The 9,312-nt window shown below is 39.5% G+C and overlaps 1 non-coding gene across 1 annotated transcript; it reads right to left on the bottom strand.

Moving 5' to 3' along the window:
* Nucleotides 1-9,204: 9,204 nt before the first annotated feature.
* Nucleotides 9,205-9,312, bottom strand: LOC148580684 (small nucleolar RNA R71). The gene has a single exon (XR_015895540.1). It is a non-coding gene; the product is annotated as a small nucleolar RNA R71 (small nucleolar RNA).

Consider the following 9,312-nt stretch of genomic DNA (forward strand, 5'->3'; position numbering starts at 1 on the left):
GGGGAACCTGGAAGTCATCCCATCACCATGGCGGACGACCGTGACAACAATCAAAACTCTGGTTTGGCAGACAGAACGCCAACAAAAACACAGACGCCACCTCCAAAGACACACCTCAAAAGGGGGGAGATAAGCAACCCCCAAACACAAAAATTTTGGAAGCTATCCATGAGCAACAAAATTGCCTTAATCAGCTGGAACAAGAGGCTGAACATCAACGGGAATCCGAAAGAAACCTTCGGAGAGAAACAAAGACAACGTCGAAAGCTAGACGATAAGCTCTTAAAGCAAAAAAGCCGATCTCAAAACCAAGACCACTTGATCCAGTCATGAAGACAGCCCCCACAAAGATCAAGACCCATTCACCAAGGAGATCATGAAAGCTAAAAGTCCCAAAGGACTTCAAAGCTCCCGATGTGATCCCATACGACAGCACATCGGATCCAAGCCATCATCTTAGCAATTTCAGAAGCAGAATGTATCTCACTGATGCCTCGGACGTTATTCGATGCAAAGCCTTCCCGACTACTCTAACAAAGCATGCCTGGACATGCAAAGTCTGCCAATAGAAGCAGCTATCATGGGTCTCATTATTGGCCTGCGAGAAGGACCTTTCAACCACTCACCCAACATCTTTAAACGAAGTTCAAGAAAGGGTGAAAAAATATATCAATATGGAGGAGAACTCCTGATTGGGAGACAGCTCAAAAACTAGATTCTCCTAACCCACTACGGGACAAGGATAAAGAGTCCAGGAAGAAAGAAGACCAACCCACTGAGAAACCTATGTCTTGTGGATGTTTAACGAGAAATACGCAACACTGAGAAGATCTCACCATCTCGCCCAATCAAAAGCAAAAAGGAGAAAGAGGTCGGACGAGTTGAAGGTCCACCTTACACTAAAGAGGTCGGACGAGTTGAAGGTCCACCTCACAACAAAGAGGTCAGACGAGTTGAAGGTCCACCTCACACCAAAGAGGTCGGGCGAGTTGAAGGTCCACCATACACCGAAGAGGCCGGACAAGTGGAACATCCACCTCACACCAAAGAGGTCGGACAAGTTGAACGTCTACCTCACCCCCCTAAGAGACGTGTTCATATGATAAATGGAGGATTCGCAGGAGGTTCGATCTCCAAATCATCTTGCAAAAGACACCTCAAAGAGGTATATTAAGGAAGGGATAGAGGTTTGAAAAGGACAATGGAATGCGAACAAGCCTTCCGAGATTTCAAAAATTCTTGGGGCAACCACCCATTCTCACTAAACCCCGGGAAAGTGAAGAACTCATATTATACCTCGCAATGGGAAGTCGGGCAATAGCCTCAGCACTAGTCAGAGAAGACGAAAGTGGGCAACAACCCATCTACTTCATCAGCAAAGCTCTACAAGGGGCCGAACTAAACTATCAAAAGATAGAAAAAGTTCGCCTACGCTCTCGTACTCACCTCTCAATGACTCCACCCATACTTTCAAGCTCACACTATCAGAGTTCGGACCAACCAGCCCATAAAAGGCATCCTACAGAAAACAAACTTAGCTAGAAGAATCCTATAGAGGACAGCTCGGATAATTGGGGGGACCCTGGACAAAACCAGAGAATATCTCGGACAATTCGGGGGACCCCGGACAAAAACAGAAAACAGCTCGGACAAAGCGGGGAAAATGAAGTCCGACACATAGAATGCCAAAGATGATGCATTTTCAAAACCAGCCAACACCAACAACTCGGACAAAATCGGGGAAAATGAAGTCCGACACATAGAATGCCCGAGCTGATGCATTTTCAAAACTAGCAAACACCAAACTAGAGGGCAATAACAGAAGCCTCATCCAGGCTACATTACAAGACCACAACAAGTCGATCTCGAAGGCGGTATACGGAATGTACTCAGGGTCAGCCATAGTAACACGCATTAAAACTATGCAATCCAGCCAATCAAACATGCTTTCTGGGATCTTAGTAGACATCTCAAAGACATAGGTCGACTATGGGGTTACTACCAAACAACTCGGGCAAATAAGAAAATAACTCGGACAATAAGAGCAAAATATCAAGTGACAGACGTGGCGGTAAAAGGGAAACCCCAGGACTCACACGAAAGTCCAGGGGCACCCTTTGGAGGCAACAACAGGGCAAGAACACAGAAAAAAGAAGTCGACAATCTATACCCAAACAGTCCGAACACCTCTCAAACAAAAGGTCAAAACAAAAGCTAGAACTTTTGTACAAAAGGAGTCAGGCAACGATGAAAAGAAACTGGAACAGCAACCAAACCCTAAGCAAAGCACACATTCTTCTCAAAAGCGAATGACAAAAGAAAAGTGACAACAAACGATCAAAGATGCAAACTTTTTGCAGAAAGAACCAACGTTCTTCAAAGCAAATACAAAGTCAAAGCCTTACATCAAAAGCATGCCAACTTCCCTATAGCCCCACCTGAAGAGCTCTCACAAGTCCTATGGGTATATCGGACAACCCCACACTCCACTACAAAGGAATCAGCCTTCTGATTAGCTTACGGAATGGAGGCAATAATCCCACTGGAGGTCAAAGAAGGATCACCCAGAGTGATCCACTACAGTTAAGAGGCCAACTCCCAACTTCAAAAGGAAGAACTCGTCCTACTTCCAGAAATCTGAGAAAGAGCTCGGATCAAGAAAGAGGCGTTAAAACGTCAAATGGCCTCAAGATACAATCGGAAGGTAATCTAGCAACAACGATCTCATCCTAATCCGAAATGACATCAGAATAGGTCGGTCAGGAGAAGAGAAGCTAGCAGCCAACTGGAAAGGACCATACCAAGTTGTTTAAAAGAACTGGTGAAAGGTTGCTATAAAGTGTCCATCCTCGAGGGGTAAGAGCTACCAAGGTCATGGCATGCCTGCAATCTAAAAAGGGTGCCAGGCCGAGATCCAAAAAGATTGCCCGACTTAGAAAGGTAAGTACTAACATGTACACACTCTTATCTTTATTTTATTGTTTAAAAGATTGCAGATTCCCTAAAAAGTTCCCCATCAAGACGCCCGACTACGGCCGGTCGGCAAGGTGAACACCAAATTCACCGCCCGATCACGACAAAGTTGGCAAGATGAAAACCAAATTCATCGTCCGATTACAAAGCGACAGGTCGGCAAGGTGAACACCAAATTCACCGCCCGATCACGACAAAGTTGGCAAGATGAAAACCAAATTCATCGTCAGATTACAAAGCGACAAGTTGGCAAGGTGAAAACCAACTTCACCGCCCGACCACGATGAAAACCGAATTCATCGTTTGATTTCGACAAAGGTTGACAAAGTGAAAACAAAATTCATTACTATACCAAGACGCATTAATCTGAAATGCAAAATTTCACTGCCGGATCACGACAAGGTTGGCAGGGTGAAAACCAAATTCACCGCCCAATCACGATAAAAGTCGGAAAAGATGAAACCAGAATTCATCGCCTGATTTCGACAAGGTCGGCAAAAAAGTGAAAGCAGAATTCATCGCCTGATTATAAAGCTACAGATCGGTAGAAAGGGAAAAACAAATTTACTGCACGATCACGCAACAGAGATGAAAACCAAATTCATCTAAAGGTCGACCAAACGAGGATTGAACCAAACTTCTACAAATCTGTAAAGATGAAAACGGAATAATACAAGATGTTATCGAAAGTGATCTGGAGAAAGGACCTGACGAGGTCTTAATGAATTGCTAAATAATAACTTAAAGACTGGCCGACGTTAAGAAGTCGGACCAAGTCAACCCAAGTTATAAGTAAACCCTGGAAAGAGGTCTGGCCAACCCTATAAAAGAGGATTACTCTAACTTAGAAGGGCTCGACATGACGAAGTCGGCCCAAAACATAAAAGTTATAAAAGTAATCCCTGAAAGAGACCTGAACAAGGTCCAAGGAAGTGGATTACAAAAATAACTTAGAAGGGCCCGACGTGACGAAGTCAGCCCAAAACATAAAAGTTATAAAAGTAATCCCTGAAAGCTTCCTGAACAAGGTCCAAGAAAGAGGATTACAAAATAACTTAGAAAGAACCGACATGAGGAAATCGGCCTCCTTTTGTACGCTAAAGTTACAAAAACTAATCCCTGAAAGAGACCTGAACAAGGTCCAAGAAAGAGGATTACAAAAATAACTTAGAAGGGCCCGACATGATGAAGTCGACCCAAATCACAAAGTTATAAAAGTAATCCATAAGAAGAGACCTGACAAAGGTCCAAATAAAATGGATTACTAGAAATAACTTAGAAGCGACCGACATGAAGAAGTCGGCCCAAGACAATTAAAGCAACAGAGTTATAAAAAGTAAATCCATAAAAAAGAGATCCGGCGAAGCCTAATTAAAAATGAATTACTAAAAATAACTCAGAAAGAATCGACAAGCGAAGTCGACCAACGAAAGCTACAGAGTGGACTGACAAGAGAAGTTGGACCAACAAAAGCTACAGCTTGGACCGACAAAAAGAAGTCGGACCAACGAAAGCTAAAGAAGGATCGACAAAGAGAAGTCGGACCAACAAAAAAAGTGCGCTAAAAGGGACATAGCTCCACCCAAAAAGCCACGGCTCCACGACAAGGCTATCGACATTGTTCAGTCTAACTAAAAAGGTTCTACCAAGAACACTAAAAAGTTGTCGGACAAGTTAGCCCCAAAGGTCATCCCGCCTAAACAGAAGACGGACTAAAAAAAGATCTAATCAAAAAGAGGTTGGATAGCAAAGTACCAACACTCTATAAACATCTCACAAAGTCCAAGGAAAGGTCAAAAGACCAAAGCAAGAAGTACTTCACTGAAAAGTACGAAGTCTTGAAAAAAAAGACACTACTTAAAAAGCCAAAAGCACAGGCTCAAAGACGGAGCTAAATAGTCATCCAAACAAACTATAAAAAGGTTCCCCACTGGAACACTACCTAAAAAGTTGTTGGATTATGACTAAAAAGCCCGGGCAGTGAAGACAAACAAGTCGGAAGAAAGGCTGAAAAGCCCTCTCAACAAACAAAAAAGGGCAATACCAGACGCGCACAAGGAGAAACTACTCAAGGTCGACCAAAGTCAGGATGCTTGAGCACGACTGATGAGCGGATAATTTATACGCTTTTTGGCATTGTTTTTAGTATGTTTTTAGTAGAATCTAGTTACTTTTGGGGATGTTTTTATTAGTTTTTATGTTAAATTCACATTTTTGGACTTTACTATGAGTTTTTGTGTTTTTCTGTGATTTCAGGTATTTTCTGGCTGAAATTGAGGGACTTGAGCAAAAATCAGATTCAGAGGTTGAACAAGGACTGCTGATGCTGTTGGATTCTGACCTCGCTGTACTCAAAGTAAATTTTCTGGAGCAACAAAACTCAAAATGGCGCGCTTTCAATTGCGTTGGAAAGTAGACATCCAGGGATTTCCAGCAATATATAATAGTCCATACTTTGGCCGAGTTTAGATGACGTAAAAGGGCGTTGAACGCCAGTTCTACGCTGCTGTCTGGAGTTAAACGCCAGAAACACGTCACAAACCAGAGTTGAACGCCAGAAACACGTTACAACCTGGCGTTCAACTCCAGAAAGAGCCTCTGCACGTGTAACATTGAAGCTCAGCCCAAGCACACATCAAGTGAGCCCCGGAAGTGGATTTATGCATCAATTACTTACCTCTGTAAACCCTAGTAGCTAGTTTAGTATAAATTGGACCTTTTACTATTGTATTAGACATCTTTGGAAGATCCTGGATTGTATTTTTGATCCTGTGATCACGTTTTAGGGGCTGGCCATTCGGCCATGCCTGGACCTTTCACTTATGTATTTTTAACGGTAGAGTTTCTACACTCCATAGATTAAGGTGTGGAGCTCTGCTGTTCCTCATGAATTAATGCAAAGTACTACTATTTTTCTATTCAACTCAACTTATTCCGCTTCTAAGATATTCATTCGCACTTCAACATGAATGTGATGAACGTGACAATCATCATCATTCCCCCACGAACGCGTGCCTGACAACCACTTCCGTTCCACCTTAGATTGGATGATTATCTCTTGGATCTCTTAATCAGAATCTTCGTGGTATAAGCTAGATTGATGGCGGCATTCATGAGAATCCGGAAAGTCTAAACCTTGTCTGTGGTATTCCGAGTAGGATTCTGGGATTGAATGACTGTGACGAACTTCAAACTCGCGAGTGCTGGGCGTAGTGACAGACGCAAAAGGAGGGTGAATCCTATTCCAGTATGATCGAGAACCTCAGATGATTAGCCGTGCTGTGACAGAGCATTTGGACCATTTTCACAAGAGGATAGGATGCAGCCATTGACCACGGTGATGCCTCCAGATGATTAGCCATGCAGTGACAACGCATCGGACCATTTTCACAGAGAGGATGAAAAGTAGCCATTGACAATGGTGATGTCCTTACATAAAGCCAGCCATGGAAAGGAGTGAGACTGATTGGATGAAGACAGCAAGAAAGCAGAAGTTCAGAGGGACGAAAGCATCTCTATACGTTTATCTGAAATTCTCACCAATGATATACATAAGTATTTCTATCTTTATTCTCTGTTTATTTATTATTATTTTCGAAAACTCCATAACCATTTGATATCCGCCTGACTGAGATCTACAAGATGACCATAGCTTGCTTCATACCAACAATCTCTGTGGCATCGACCCTTACTCACGTAAGGTTTTATTACTTGGACGACCCAGTGCACTTGCTGGTTAGTTGTATCGAAGTTGTGAATAAAAAACGATTTATTAAGACGTGCGTACAGAGTTTTTGGCGCCGTTGCCTGAGATCACAATTTCATGCACCAAGTTTTTGGCGCCGTTGCCGGGGATTGTTCGAGTTTGGACAACTGATGGTTCATCTTGTTGCTCAGATTAGGTAATTTTCTTTTTGTTTTATTTTCAAAAATTTTTCAAAAATCTTTAAAAAATTTCTCATCTGTTTTCGAAAAAAAATAAAAAATTCTTTTCAAAAATTTTTATTATGTTATTCAGAATTTTTAAGAATGAATTCTAGTGTTTCATGAAGCATGTTGAAGCCTGACTGGCTATAAAGCCATGTCTAAATTCATTTGGACTGGGGCTTCCAACCCAACATTATCAAGAGCACGCTAGTTGTTGCTAATCCACCTGCTGCTGTTCCAGATCCAAAAGATTTACATGCTAAAGCTTGACTTGCTATTAAGCCATGTCTAACCCTCAGATTGGAGCTTTAGAATAAGAGTGCAAGATTCCTGGAATTCATATTAAAAATTTTGGAATCCTTATTTTCTTTTTCACACTAATTTTCGAAAAATATAAAATAAAAATACAAAAAATTAATAAAATCATAAAAAAAATCAAAAATATTTTGTGTTTCTTGTTTGAGTCTTGAGTCAATTTCAAGTTTGGTGTCAATTGCATACTCGTCTTGCATTTTTCGAAAATTGCATTCATGCATTGCATTCATCATGATCTTCAAGTTGTTCTTGATAAACCTTCTTGATTGATCTTCATATTATATTGTTTTGTGTTGTGTGGTATTTTTCATATGCATTCTTGAATTCTTAGTGTCTAAGCATTAAAGATTTCTAAGTTTGGTGTCTTGCATGTTTTCTTTGCATAAAAAATTTTTCAAGAATAAGTTCTTGGTGTTCATCTTGACATTCATAGCATTCTTGCATGCATTCATTGTTTTGATCCAAAAATTTTCATGCATTGAGTATTTTTGTTGTTTTTCTCTCTCATCATAAAAGTTCAAAAATAAAAAAAAATATCTTTCCCTCTTTTCTCTCATAAATTCGAAAATTTGAGTTGACTTTTTCAAAATTTTTAAAATCTAGTTGCTTCTTATGAGTCAAATCAAATTTTCAATTTAAAAATCTTATCTTTTTCAAAAATCATATCTTTTTCATTTTTCTTATTTATTTTCGAAAATTTTAAAACTATTTTTCAAAAATCTTTTTCTTAATTTCATCCCCTAATTTTCGAAAATTACAATAACAATTAATGTTTTGATTCAAAAATTTCAAGTTTGTTACTTACTTGTTAAGAAAGATTCAAACTTTAAGTTCTAGAATCATATTTTGTGATTTCTTGTGAATCAAGTCATTAATTGTGATTTTAAAAATTAAATCTTTTTCAAAACTAATTTCAATCATATCTTTTCAAAAATATCTTATTATCTTATCTTTTCAAAATCATATTTTTTTCAAAAATTTGATTTTAAAATATCTTTTCTAACTTCTTATCTTCTTATCTTTTCAAAATTGATTTTCAAATTTGTTTCAACTAACTAACTAACTTTTTGTTTGTTTCTTATCTTTTTCAAAACTACCTAACTAACCCTCTCTCTCTAATTTTCGAAAATATCTCCCTCTTTTTCAAAAATTCTTTTTAATTAACTAATTGTTTCAAAATTCAATTTTAATTTATTTCTTCTTTTAATTTTCGAAAATCACTAACCATTTTTCAAAAATAATTTTCGAAAATTCTCTTTCTTTCTCATCTCCTTCTATTTATTTATTTATCTACTAACACTTCTCTTCATCTCACATCTCTGCTCTCCTCACCCTTGTGTTTCTTTCCTTACATTACATTCTTTTCTTCTTCTTTTCTTCTACTCACACAGGGACCTCTATACTGTGGTAAAAAGGATCCCTATTATTATTATTTTTCTGTTCCCTCTTTTTCATATGAGCAGGAGCAAGGACAAGAATATTCTTGTTGAAGCAAATCCAGAACCTGAAAGGACTCTGAAGAGGAAACTAAGAGATGCTAAATTACAACAATCTAGCAAGCACCTTTCAGAAATTTTCGAACAAGAAGAGGAGATGGCAGCCGAAAATAATAATAATGAAAGGAGGATGCTTGGTGACTTTACTGCACCTAATTCCAATTTACATGGAAGAAGCATCTCCATCCCTACCATTGGAGCAAACAACTTTGAGCTGAAACCTCAATTAGTTTCTCTGATGCAGCAGAATTGCAAGTTTCATGGACTTCCATCTGAAGATCCTTTTCAGTTCTTAACTGAATTTTTGCAGATTTGTGATACTGTTAAGACTAATGGAGTAGATCCTGAAGTCTACAGGCTCATGCTTTTCCCTTTTGCTGTAAGAGACAGAGCTAGAGTGTGGTTGGACTCTCAAGCCAAAGATAGCCTGAACTCTTGGGATAAGCTGGTCAAGGCTTTCTTAGCCAAGTTCTTTCCTCCTCAAAAGCTGAGAAAGCTTAGAGTGGATGTTCAAACCTTCAGACAGAAAGAAGGTGAATCCCTCTATGAAGCTTGGGAGAGATACAAGCAACTGACCAAAAAGTGTCCTTCTAACATGCTT

The sequence above is a fragment of the Arachis ipaensis genome, chromosome B10 (assembly GCF_059453495.1).
Source record: "Arachis ipaensis isolate K30076 ecotype BB chromosome B10, ASM5945349v1, whole genome shotgun sequence".
Classification (NCBI taxonomy): Eukaryota; Viridiplantae; Streptophyta; class Magnoliopsida; order Fabales; family Fabaceae; genus Arachis; species Arachis ipaensis.